This window comes from Euprymna scolopes, chromosome 3 (assembly GCF_053919585.1).
Source record: "Euprymna scolopes isolate OS-2025 chromosome 3, ASM5391958v1, whole genome shotgun sequence".
Classification (NCBI taxonomy): domain Eukaryota; kingdom Metazoa; phylum Mollusca; class Cephalopoda; order Sepiida; family Sepiolidae; genus Euprymna; species Euprymna scolopes.
In genome coordinates, this window is record NC_136484.1 from 61,685,911 (window position 1) to 61,701,047 (window position 15,137).

The window sequence follows — 15,137 nt, forward strand, 5'->3', positions numbered from 1 at the left end:
CTAATTATCAGGTGAAATTATAACTAGAGGTATTAAACCTCTATTAAATAATATCCACGCGTTTGAAGTTTATTCGAAAAACTTTTAAAGAAATATGTAGAGAAACAATGTAAGCACGACCTCTTACATATATATCGATAATTTGCATCTATACTTATCGGATTTCAGGATTTTTAAAATGAAGATTCATCATCTTGACTCTCTCTTTAATATTCTGCTTGTTCCTTCCTTTGTTAGTCCGTATGTTAGACTGTGAAAAGAGTCAGATACAATTTTTGAAGGCAAAATTGCTTCCAAATTGGTCAAATTTCCGCAATCTGACAACCATGAAAGAAGAATATAAGACTCACCTTCATTTGGTATCTCCTCGTTTTTTAACATCGATATAAAATATATTATAATTGCTGTAATTGTATTACAAAGGAGCTCATAGTAATTTCACAGTCATGAACAGGTATCGCTTATTCACCGATGGAAAAAGTCAGTGGAATGTTGCGTAAATAGGGAACATTCAAAAGAAACAGAGCAAAAAATCAAAAACATTGTTTACAAAGCGGTGCTCGATTAAAGGAGTAAATTCAAGACTGTCTCTTACAATGTGATTTAATTATTTTATTGAACTATGTAGCACAATACTACCTTCTAAATGTTTATTAGTACTTATTGATTTATCTGATTTGATTCAGTCCTATATTTAAAATACAATAGACACTATTTTCATAGAAGTGTAAATAAACTTGTATTTGGTGTGTGTTATTGTTTTTTTTCTGACCAAAAATTTCATCTTGTTTTTTTTTCGCAATCCAGATAATACTAGCTTTATCATAACATATTTATTGATTCAATATATTTCTCATTCCTTGGAATTTCCACATATCCTGCTAGTTTGAATCATTTTATAGATTCATGGCGCAACAGATCTTTGAGTGTAAACCTGTTGTAAGTCTTCTTCGGTTTGAATTTTCAATTCTCAATGCTAATGATAAGAAGTAAGAATTAAAAATAAAATACTTTTTTTTAAACTTCTAATCAATCATGGTTAATAGAACGAAAGCAACCTACACCCATCAAATGAATGAAAAGCGCCCACTCCTGTTCACCGTCTTTGTATTCAAAAAATAGATTAAACTAAATTTGCTTTTGAATTTAATTTATTGGCATCAATTAAGCAAGATTCCATGTATTTTAATTTAATCTAAAGATGTTTTAAGCTTACATTTTTTAGACATTGTTTAAAATCAAAGTTATGTAAATGATTTTCATCAAAATCGGTAGAAGTAATCTTCTATAATATTAATCTGTTTAAATTTATGCATGTATGTATGTTTGCATGTCTGCCTTAAACTTTCGACAGACACGGATAATTTTCACGATATTGATTTCATTTTGAATCGTCCCTTCGGACGACAAATATCGAAAACTTGGCCAAAAACATTAATCCCTTCACCATTTACTGGGCAGTTTTCTACATGGAGGGCTCGCTTTTTTCGCCGATATTTTTAAAAGCTATCGCCTTTTTTCGATTGTCATGCCTTAATATAAACCTACGTCACTTTGGGTTTGGCGATAGGCGCAACGACAAAGACGTCACGTTCTTTTTCTTCTTCGTGGAACGGGCTCGATCCTGTCTATATACTACCACATTTTTTTTTATGCTCGCAGTTTTCCTTTTTTTTGTTTTTCTCAACCAACACCTTTACACACACCTCCACTTTCTTTTCCGCCTTTGCGGTTCAGGTTTGAGCCTGCCTGCCTACTACCACTTTTTGTTGTCTCAACACACGCCTATAAACACTCGGGCAGCCTCGCTAAGGGCGAATGAACTCTTTTTCTGGGTTAACGGCCAACTAGCACCGTGTATATTTGTGTGTGTGTATATGTGTATTGGGGTAGAGAGGGCTCCCGTAAGCCGTGGTGAAGGCAACCTTTCTAAGAGAAGCAAATCTCTGATTTAAAAAAAAAAAAAAACATAAAGCGGAAGACCAGTACCCGCATTAAGCTGGTCTGCAGTTTGATTTGTTGCTGGCTATCTTGCTCTTGCTTGTTGCTGGATCTCAACATTTTGAATCGAGAGAGAGAGACTTAGCTGTCGTACAAAGCTAAGATTCTGTAACATCATATTTGTATAGATACTCCCTCGGACATTTGGGCTCATGGATTTTAAATGTCTGAGGGAGTGGCACTCGTCTGACAAGACGTTGCAATCATCATGTATGTATGTATGTATGTATGTAAATATGCACGTATGTATCTCCGCCTAAAACTTTCGATAGAGGCAACGGATTTTCACAAGACTGGTATCGTTTTGGAGCTCGAACCTTCGAACGACAAATATCGAAAGATTGCCAAAAACATTAATTCCTCCAACCTCAAGTAGGCACTTTTCTACAAGGAGGGTCACTTTTTCCCCCGCTATTTTCAAAATGCATCCTCTCTTTTTCAATTTACTAGCCCTAATTTAAACCTTCGCCACTTCCGGTTAGGCGATCGACGCAACGGCGAAGGCGTTATGTTTTTGCACGTTCTTTTTCTCCTTCGCGGTACAGGTTCAAGCCTGCCTGCCTACGGCCACTTTTTTTTTGCTTAGCACAGAACTCTAAACACCCGGGCAACGCTGGGCCCCCAGGGTAGTCTAATATTATATAAAAGGCAACATTGGGCGCGCGTTTGTGTATGTTTGGGAGAAGTTTTCGCATACGTAATAGATACTATCTCAGATTCGTAAACGGACACGGTTTTTTTCATTTTTTTTTTTTTTTTTTTGTCGAGTTTAAAAAAATTCCCGTTGCTCCTTCGTGTCGGCTGTTTGTTTGTCTTTTTCTTATAATCGTCGAAACAAATCGAACGTAAACGCCTGGCGCCTGGCATTTCGGCTGTGTAGCATCTGTTCTGTAATTCGTCTTTGGTCAATGTAGGGGAACCGCTTCATACTGAGACAATTACTATTTATTTAATACTGCCAGAGTGCCCCCCTTTTTCGGAGAGAGCTTGTTTTCTCCCACATTATAAACGATCTTGTGTCTAATTTTTTTTTCGTGGGGAAGCAAATAAATATCACGACAGAAAGCCGAAACTTAACTAGCCCTCGGCGAGGGTTAAAAATAACTTTCATTTCTGCACCGACTCTTATGATTCTTAAGTTAATTACCAACTTATCGAATTCGCTGTAATCTTTGGCTTAATGATTAGCGGGGAAGACTAATTACCTTACGTTTTCGAGTTCGATGACACCTCTCTCTTTTAATTTTTTTTTCGTCCTTGTGCCAATATTCGCCACCCGAGCAAAAGTTAATTACCAACTCATTTAATTCAATATCCTCTATTCTTCACGTTCTTTTCCTCCTTCGCGGTACAGGTTCGAGCCTGCCTGCCTACTACCACTTTTTTTTTTTTTTTTTTTGCTCAACATACACCTAAAACACCCTGGCAACGCCGGGCACGCCCGCTTGTTTAAATATAAATCTAGATATTCGTTAGCAGCAATATATCTTCATTTTAATATTATTAAAAGACATAAAGGCGGCGCAAAACTTTTCTATTTACGGAATTAATTTCATTAGTTGTGAATTACAATTCTTATCCAATCAACAATTGATATATGACAAAAAAATATTCGTTTGCTGCTCCTGATTGTTCAATGTGTATTACACTACATGGACGTGTTCTTGTCTCCAATAGTGTCAGCCATTTTGGTATAAATGTATTCTCAATTTTGGACAAAATTATCGACCAATTTACTGAATAAAGACAGATTGGAGAATGAAATTGAAAACTTTACTTTATAACTAATACTTCGCTTGGAAGGCATTTAAAAAGGAAAGCCTTGCTACGTTGTTATTGATCTTGTACGCGATCTCCTTTTCTCTCTCTTTTTCTTTTTGTAACTTTCCCTTCTAAATTATTTAGGGAAGATTACCTTTTTTGGGGGGGGTCGTAAAATGAAAATCATTTCTGATTTTTATCTGACGGGGTGGGAAATCTCGAAAAGAAATTTTGGGTTTTCATTAAACGCAATAAGAAGTCTCCGTCTCCCTCTTTCTCGATCTCTCTTTTACACTCTTTTAGACACAGGCATTATATCGCACAAACGCATTCTCTTTTTTAAACATGCATACACATTGCACACACCTTTTCTCTCACACATACGCATTATCGCGCACATATATTCAAATAGTATAACTTTCTCCTGCTCACATACGCATACAGTTTGTGCCGCACTTTTCCTCCCTTATGCGCATGCATGCAAGATTTTTCTCAATATCACCCTGAAACCCGCAAAGACGTGCTCTTACACGTATATGAACACGCATACTTTCCTTTCATGTAGGCACAAAAATACACATACTTCTCTCTCCCTCTCTGTCTGTCTGTCTGTCTGTCTCTCTCTCTCTCTCTTTCTCTCTCTCTCTCTCTCTGGGTATACTCCCATTTTGCTCTATTCTCTCTCTCACAATCTTGTTATCTTTTAAACAAATCGGAAAAAAAGAAATTAAAAAATCGGAACGGATTACCTACACTTGATTTTATCATTATATATAGTAGGATAATGATCAACGTTTGTCTTTTGCTTGTTCTTTGTTTTTGTGTTTTGGGATTAGAAACAGAAAAATAAACAGAAAAACAAATCTAGACGAATGAAGGAATAAAAAAAAACACGGTTGACGGAGGGTAAAGTTGTTCGATGAATAAGAAACGTTTTTTTTATTCAGCACACACAAGAAGAAAAAAAACGAAATTTAAAAGATAAACAAGGGCAAAAAAGAATAATTTATATACAACATTATAATAAATATATATATATGTGTGTGTGTGTGTGTGTGTGTGTGTGTGTGTGTGTGTGTGTGCATATATAATATATATACGTACATATATGTACATATACATATAAATATATATTATAAGTGTGTGTGCATATATAAATATACACACTCATATATATATATATATATATATATATATATATATATATATATATATATATATATATATATTCATATTCAAATGTTCGTTTTATGTTCCGGGCGAAACGTATTTTGTTGATATGATCTTGATAAGCAACGTTGAAGAGGATGATTTTGATAGGATGTAAGTAGAAATATAATCTGAGAATATAAATCATTGGATAAATGCATTTGCGATAATCAATGTTTATGTTACGTGGTTATTGCAAAGGATTAGAATAATTTCCAGTTGTAAAAGATGAAGAGTAAAACTAATATGCGAGACGTGTGTACAATGCCTGCTACCTACATATCCGCTATTAGACGTAGATTTTGATAGAACTAACCTCCTGCTTATGTTTTTATTAGTCCTCGCGCGAAAAAGCAGGACACAACATGTTTTAAATAATAATAATAATAGAAACACAATAACAAAGACTTTCGCTGGCGAGGACTACTGTTGACCGTAACTAGTTATACAGTTCTTTTGAAATTTTCATCTCTATTTTTCTCGTTATGTACTGAATATTTGTTAATGAAACCTATATGAAATATGTTCCTTATTAAATTTTAAAGATTTTCTATTCTGAAAGAAGATTTTAAAAATTTAATCTAAAAAACATTATTTTAAATTTTTTGTTCAAAAATTCAGATTTTCTCATTAATCAGACCTGTATTACAAAGAGGGGGTTCCAAAACATGAGTTGTGGTGTGAGGAGAAATACAAACTGAAACAGAGAGAATATTCAGACCTGTAATAATATAAAGAGGGTGTTGCGAAAATGAGTTCTGCTGTGAGGAGAAATACAAACTGAAATAGAGAGAAGGAGAGTTTTAAAATATAAGTTAGAAAAGCATTTCATCCAAGGCATGAAAATTATTAAACAAAATGTTTTTATTGTAGGCTTAAAAATAAAGGTACAAGATTCAATTTGAAATGTATTTATCTTCAAAGTGCACTTTTATAAATTTTACAAAGTAAGGTATAAAAATTTTATTTAAATTGAATCAAAAAATTACCTTGGATTTATTTTATGTAATGTACATTTGTTGGAATTTAAAAACATTATTTTTCATCAAGCAATTAATGATATAGATATAACATTTTCAATGATTTTTTTTACAAAGTGCAACAGACTGTACATTACATATAATAAAACCAAGGTAAGTTTTTTATTCAATTTAATTTAATTTTTATACCTTACTTTTTAAAATTTATAAAAGTGCTCTTTGAAGATAAATAAATTTCAAATTGAATCTTGTACCTTTATTTTTAAAGCCTATAGTAAAAACATTTTGTTTAACAATTTTCATGCCTTGGATGAAATGATTTTCTAACTTGTATACTTTTGTGTACCGTATATACAACAATTCTTTCTCAGCTAAAACACACTACCGTATAACGTGATGTTAAGCCTCTCGTAAAAAATGTAAGCACTATTTTTATTTCTGAAAATATACTAGAATGATAAATGTCGCTTACTTCTTAATGAGCGTCCGAGCATTGGGATAGGAAGCTTCGATTGCTGACAAGCGTTTGGGTTTCGAATTAACTTGGTGTCACACTAAAGAGCCAGGATACTGGGAAAGAGCTATATATTGGTGACTATATACACAAGGTGCGTTGTGCATTTGAGGACATGTATAAAAGTGGTTCTAATAAACTTATTATGTCCTGCTGTTGAGGCTAATAATAATTTTTTTTTTTGTAATTTTCTTCATTAATTTTTCCTTTCGGCTTTGATATAGCTTCTTATATGAATTGTGTATCGACTATATATTAGGATCAGGTATGTATTGTTTATATCGGTCATTATTCGTAGTACGAGGACCTTTATAGGTTATTTAGTGCCATCATTCCTCGATAAAACTGCTGAAACCGCAACAACTCTCTATGGTCCCATGCATGTGATGACTTAAATAGCCGCTCAACAATCTATGGATGACCTAACTTTGCAGAGAACGGTCAACATAGAAAAGCGACTACCGCACAAGTATGTAAACAATACTTTTATTAATTAGTTTTTTTTTCCTTGGATTACTCACTGGCAACACCACGAAAGTGCAGTGGGTAGACGCTTGTTGAAAACAACATGTATGAACAGTTCTTGTGTTATTTTGTTTAATATAAACATTTTTCAATTGACTTGTCCCAGTCAATTGCCAATACTGTTATTTAGTAATAGAAATGTCTTACTGTCTATCCTCTCTCTCTCTTTCTCTAAAAAAAAAAGATTTTGACTAATGAATGAAACATGATGAATTTATTTCTCTAGAAAAGGTTTACGAAGGGCGTTTATTATCAGAGGCCTCACTGACGACAGATGTTGGTATTCCATGCAGTCTGGGTGACAACAAGTCTCCACAAATTCCCAGTAGTCTTTAACTAATTTTATAATCTGGTACTCATGCAGAGAGTGATCCAGGCGTAACTCAGCGCCCACCGGGCTTTCCCCGGAAAATGACGTCAACAGCCGGAGTAAGCCGAGCGTCGCCGAGAATATTAAGCCCTCTGACGTAACATAAAGTTAAGCCAATGACCATGTCGCAAGATGGTTTTCAACGCGACGCGCGTTCGCGCGAGTTGAAATTTAAAAGCAGCAGACAACAATTTGGAAGAGGAAGAAAAGAAAACAAATTAGTAAAAACAAAAAGAAGCACACCATATTGTACGTTCCCGTCAGAAAAAAAAAACATTAATTTTATAGCATTAAGTGAGCAACTGAAAACACCAGCCGGAGTCCTCAACTTTTGCCAAAAAAAAATTACTGGCACGGACAGAAACTTGTGCATCATATGGATACAGGTGCAACCTTATTATAAGAGGAAAGGCAAACGATGGCTATGCTTGGAGGTCTCAGGCTACCAAAAGCCGAACATTTACATCATCCGAATTGCTACTTTTTTTTGCTAAGTCTAGGCTAACAATTGCCATCATATTTAAAATAATCAACTTGTGGGCGTTCGAGCGAGTAACACAGAAAGACTTACAGTACGCACACCATTAATAAAACAACCGTCTGAGGAAACAAACACAACAACATCTGTTTTAATATGAGAAAAAATCTATCCCACCCAGTTTTATTTCAACTTTTCTAGTTTTCAGGTTTTTCCTTGAAAAAACACCCCAAAACAAACAAAAAACACCCCAGAAACAAATAAAAAAATCTTTTTTTTCAATTTTTCCTAAAACAATTTTTTTTAATTCCTTAAAAGTATTTATTTGACTTATCTTTGAAGATTTTCTCGAACAAAAAATCTTGAACATTATTTTAAATAAAATAAAAAATTAAAAACATTATTACAATGATCTAAACATAATTTTCAATGAAAAACCAAAACACGGAATAATAAAATAATGTTAAAAAATACACATTGTTTGTGATCCCCCTCATTTTACTATATATATATATATATATATATATATATATATATATATATATATATATATATATATATATATATATATATTGCTATAACATTTTTCTTTATAGTTAATAAAACTTAAAATTTAAGATAGGTTTTCTTTTCTTGTTATGCTTTCATCGCCGACGTTCGGCTTAATTTCCTCTGCGACGCTTGGCTTACTCCGACTATTGATGTCATGATCCGGGGAAAGCCAGGCGGACTCTGAGTTACGTCTGAATCACTCTCTGCATGAGTACCGATAATCTTTGCGAATAAATATGCATCATCGCAACAACCGCTTGCCATTGACTTCTCGTTGGCAATGACAATTGGTTATCACTAAAATTTGTGTGACAATAAGCTTCTCCAAAGTTCCAGTCATCTCTGAGGGGTGGAGGTCTGGTCAATTCTTTCACTCCTTGTTCTATCCATTCATCCTGACCCTGCTCACCTATTTAGAATGAGGTCAGTTGATGCCAACACTACATTTTTAAGAGTTATTGTTTTTTTTTTAATAATTTAACGGTTTAATTTTTTTTGTTTCTATGAGTTATTGTTGTTGTTTTTGTTATTATTATTATTATTATTATTATTATTATTATTATTATAATACACAGGGTTAAAGCATAAATAATCCCGGTCGTAGTTGGTACGCTAAGAGTAGTATGAAGTCGTCTGGAAGAATAGTTGAAAAAACTACAAATTTCCGATGTTTTAGGTGACCTTCAGACTCTGCTATTGTAGGTACCACCAACATCCTTAGGAAAACCCTTGATCTTTGACGCTCCTGGTTTGGAGCCGGGAGTGAGGGAAATCCTCTGGAAATGAATCCCGTCCCTTTACAGGGAGGCATTGATAAACGAAATCAGAATTATTATTATTATTATTATTATTATTATTATTATTATTATTATTATTATTATTATTATTATTATTATTGGCTCACATGGAGCTTTCACACAAGTCCGCAAATGATCTGATTGGAAACCTGTGGTTTTCTCTGAAAGCTGAGTGGAAACCAGTCTCCCCAGCCTTATTATTATTATTATTCTTATTATTATTGTTATTATTATTGTTATTATTATTATTATTATTGTTGTTGTTGTTCTTGTTCTTGTTCTTGTTCTTGTTCTTTCTGCTGTGAAGTTTTGTTAATTCATTACAAATTATTATTCCTTTACCAAAGTTCACGTTAAGAGATCTAAGAGCTGAACTTACCTAATGGGTACATAACCATAAACCGAAGGAAACAAATATATCTGACATTATTTATGATTCGATATATTTTATAAATTTGTAACATAGACTATAACATTTAAATCTCATCGAAAAACATGATTCAGTAATTTTCCTGCCATCCCAACTATAATTGAAATGTTAACTTTTATTCAGTTTATCGTAAACATTGGTTGGATATATTGTTATCCATTTGATATGAAATATCATCAAATACGTTGATTTGCAGTAAAATAAACAAAAATTAGCCGAATAAATAATTACAATGACACCAGGTCTCATGAGGATCTCCCATTTGGAAACAAACTTTTCGACTATTGCTCATCGGTCGTCATTATTATGTGGCTGGTTGAAATTGTACAATTGAAATGAAATCTATATGTTCCGCTATGAGGAAATGTTTCTTATTCATATGTGACTACTATCATACATTTGCTAGTTTGACGTTGATTTCTTAATTCTTGTTTCGCAGGTATATATTTATTTTCCCTGTTTAATATTTTGCGTTTGTATCAGATATATTCTTCACTTTTATTATGTCTATTTTTCTGCCAATGTTATTCATGTATAAACGTATTTTTTTCGCTTTTTTCTAAACCAAGGGACGAGTTATTTTATGAACGCGACTTTTATTAACGATGATATATCGACATAATTACAAAACTTGAGACATTTTTTGTGGTTTTGTAAAAGGAACAAAAATATATGTTAATAACGAATGAATACATTGAATTCTAAAAATAAAAACGATGTGGAAATAAAGGAAGCGAAAGAAAAAGAAAAAAAAATATGTTCTCGTTTTTAATCTTTTCAATATATTCAGTGAATTAAAACCAATAATAATGTTGTTTTGAAAAAAGTATGTTTTTGCTTTGATGCAAATCTATGAGTATGTTTTGTGTTTGTCAAACTTTTTTACACTCACTAAAAAGCAGTATCACGATAAAGATAAAAAAAAATGAACGGAAATTTGTCTTTTCGTTTTGTTTCAAACCATAATTATAATTATTTCGCATGTTATTCAGATGTTATTGATTCATGCCATGAGAATATATATATATATATATATATATATATATATATATATATATATATATATATAAAGTAAGATGATTGATAATTCATAATTAAAATTAACAATTAAAAATCGATTTCATAAGGAAGAACAAACAAAATCAATAAATTACCAATCATCTTACTTGATATTAAAATAGCTCTAAGATATACATGCCTATCGAGCTTATTATATATCTACATTACAACGAGCACTGTTTTCTTTCCTTTATTTTAATTATATTATTAAATGCACTAATACATTAAAATATACTCTGCTGTTTAGACTCTTGTTCTAATCCCCAATGTCTATATATATATATATATATATATATATATATATATATATATATATATATATATATATAGATATATATATATATATATTTAAAGTGATGGTTGTGTAGTTCCAACGAGAGAAAAAATGTATATTTAAAAGAGTGTAGCCATCAACAATTGTGGGTTTTTTTTTAAGGTTTTCATCATATTTTTATTTTAAAATATTTTTATAACGCGTTTCGAGCTTAGGGTGTGCTCTCTTCAGATATTTTCGTAAAAAGTTTTTTCTTTAAAATGGGAGTTTGTAGATATGCCTCCGCTGATATTAAATATGTTTTTCATAGTGATGCGATGCGTGTGTTCAGTGTTCAGACATTCTGTCTCCAACTGTAAGTGTTCACAGTGACCGGTCAAAGTTAGTTTCAAAGAGTGTTTTTTAGTCCATATGGTGAAGGTTTTTATGGCTCTTTTAGGGTTCTTTTTTAAGACTTTCTTTCCCTATGTATAGCATACACTCACACACAATCACATACGCATACATATACATTCATGTACATGTACACATGCACACGTACGCAGGCACACACACATACACACACGTACATACATAGAAATATATGTAGGAGCATACATATATACACATATACATACCCACCTACACACCCACACACGTACTCGCATACATCCACCGCTAACAATTATTTTTATTTTTTTATTTTTTATTTTATATATATATATATATATATATATACTTTTTTTTTCCAACCAAAACACGCATGTATATATGCGCTTAATCATTCAGACATACGTACACGCACCCACACACACACAAGTAAGATGGAGAATAGGTAGAAGATATATATACACACACATACACGCACATACACACATATATGTACACACATATATGTATGTGCACATACACTCACAAACATCCACATACTATGTAGGCACACACACATACACACACACATGCACACACACAGACATATGCAGGGGCTCACACATACGCGTATATCCATATCCACACGAACACATTTACCCACTCATACATGTGCATACATATGTATATATATATACATACACACACATACATACGGATGTGTATACACTCATCCACCCATATATATATATGGGCACATGCACTCACAATCACACACACACATACATATTCATACATTCCACCTTATGTATATATTGGTTGAAGTTTCCTTTCCAATCCATGCACATATGCATACATGGATTCGGTCACCCAAACATAAGTGCACGTATACATACAAACAAGATGTAGCATAGATAACAGATGATATATGATTATACACACACGCATACACAATCATATGTGCACACCCACGCACACACACATATACACACGCACACACGCGCGCACATACACATACATACGTTTAATTTCTAGTTGTTTGTTTAGTTAAGAGAAATGGTACTGTACTGGGTATGGGCGCGCGCACCCGCGAAAGTGTGTGTGTGCCTTATTGTGCTTTTTTGTTGTTTCGTGTGTGAGGGTGCACACCTACCCAAGCATGCCATGCATGCGTGTAAGTGTATTTTGTGTTTTGCCTATTTATGTGTATAATTATGGAGAGATGTTTAAGGCGGGGTTAAACTTTGTTATGAAATTTTTTTCTTGAGTTAGCAAGTAGAAGTAGTTGTCAGTTTGGAAGATGGGCATTATCTCGAATCTGCCTCCACTGCATGTGTGTACATGTTGTGATACATGTAGGTGTCTATTTTCCGCGATTTTGATGTTGGATCGGTGTAGGGCTACTCTATTACTAAGGTTTTTTGTAGCGCCTATGTAGGATTTATCGCATGCTGGACATTTTATTACATAGATCACGTTTTTTGAGGTGCAATCTAGTTTTTTTTTAATTTTGAATGTTTGTATGGGGTTCGTAAATGTGTATGTGTTTCCCTCTAATATTATGTTGCAGACTCCACATCGTTGTTTGTTGCATTTTGTGACTCCTTTTGTTGCGTCTTGATTGAGTTTGGATGAGGTAAGAATGCGTTTTCGGTTTTTGGGTTGGCGTTTGCTTTTTATTATTTTTGTTGTTTTAAGGAAATTGTTTAGTTTGCTGTTTTGGTTAAGTAGGACGAGGTTTTTCGTTATCTCTGTGAAAAGCTCTGGGTTGTTTGTGTTGTGTGTTGAGACGTATGTTAGGATTTGTTCTTTGTTTCGTTCTTTAGGGGTTCTCAAATCTTCTACTGGTATATTTGTTGCAAGTTGGATCCCTTTGTCTATAAGTTGTGATGGGTATTTTCTTTTTCTTAAATTTATTCGTAGTTCCTTGAGTCGGATTTTTCGAAGGTTATTGTCCGTGATTATGGTGCAGATTCTACGTGCTAGGGTGTAGGGAATTGATTTTATGCAGCTTTTAGGGTGGTGACTTTTAAAGTGTTGGTATTGTTGGGTGTCTGTAGGTTTGCGGTAAATGTCTGTGATAATGTTATTGTCTTTAATCTTTATCAGTATGTCTAGGAAAGGTAATTCTGTAGAGCTTTGTTCTATGGTGAATTTAATTTTTGGGTGTAGGTTCTGGAGTATGGTGTGTAAGTCTGTGATGTCCCCCCATGTGGGTTTCCATAGGATGAAGCAGTCATCTAAGTACCTTTTCCATGATTCTACAAACAGTATTTTAGTGCTGTGGCCAAATTTTTGTTCTATTTTTTTATATAAGGTTTCTTCTAGGTAGGCTAATGTAAGGGTTGCGTAAGTCGGTGCCATTTTCGTTCCCATTGCTGTACCTAGTGTTTGGATGTAGTTGGTATTGTTGAATTCGAAGGAATTATTATTTAGAATTATGTCTATACTATCGATAATGAATTGCTTTGTGAATCTGGGATGTAGTGTTTGTGCGTGTCTGTTGATCCAAAATAGTATTGCTTCTTTTCCTAATTCATGGGGTATATTACTATATAAACTGCTAACGTCAAATGTAACTAATAGTGTCCCGTTTTCTACTGTATGTGGTAAGGTAGTAAGAAAATGGATGTCGTCCCTTATGTAGCTCTTAACTTGATCTGTGAAAGGTTGTAATAAGATGTCTATTAAGTTGCTAAGTCTGCTTGTCGGACAGGCTGGTCCTGCTACAATGGGTCTAAATGTAAGGTCACTAGGGTTTGGAGCGCTAATATATTCTGAGTTTTGTGTATCGATAAGGAGACATCACATCACCCTAAAACACAAGGAAACAAACAACTCCCAGCATTTTTAGGAAGCCCCCAGGGAACAACAATTCCAGGTTAGAAAAAATTAGACCCAAAATCATCAATTTATCCACATACTCCTTATCAAAGAACGAAATGGAAATACTGAAGCTGGGCCTCAAATTCTGCCCCACCCCTAAAAGCAATATAGCAGAACTGAAAAAGGACCTTAAAGAATTCGAACGGAAATTTAGACTAATAGAAACACTAGATAACAAAGGGGACAAAGATGATTCTTTAGTAAAAAACAAATCAACATATTTCCCTAATAAACAGAACAACACAAAAGAACTAAACAGCTACTTCGAAAATCTCTGGAACCTTAACCTCCAAAAAAAAAACACAAAACCACAAGAAATCTCACACATAAGCAAAAACAAGCACTCGAAAAGATACGTAATAATAATGACATAATAATAAAAGAAGCACACAAAGGCAGTGCCGTAGTAATCATGGACAGAACGTATTATGAAACAAAAATTACAGAATTACTGGATGACAAACACTACTATAAACCCATTAGTACCAACATAGATAACACCACCATCTCAAAAATCACAAAACTTTGTACAACACACAACAAAATATTAAAAAAGAAAAGGACTTCCTCACAAATTTCATTACAAAGACCAACAACTTCTACGGACTGCCTTAAATACACAAATCTGGCACAATAAAACTTGCCATCGATACACAAAACTCAGAATATATTAGCGCTCCAAACCTTAGTGACCTTACATTTAGACCCATTGTAGCAGGACGAGCCTGTCCGACAAGCAGACTTAGCAACTTAATAGACATCTTATTACGACCTTTCACAGATCAAGTTAAGAGCTACATAAGGGACGACATCCATTTTCTTACTACCTTACCACATGCAGTAGAAAACAAACAACCAAGAGCTTTTCACAGAGATAACGAAAAACCTCGTCCTACTTAACCAAAACAGCAAACTAAACAATTTCCTTAAAACAACAAAAATAATAAAAAGCA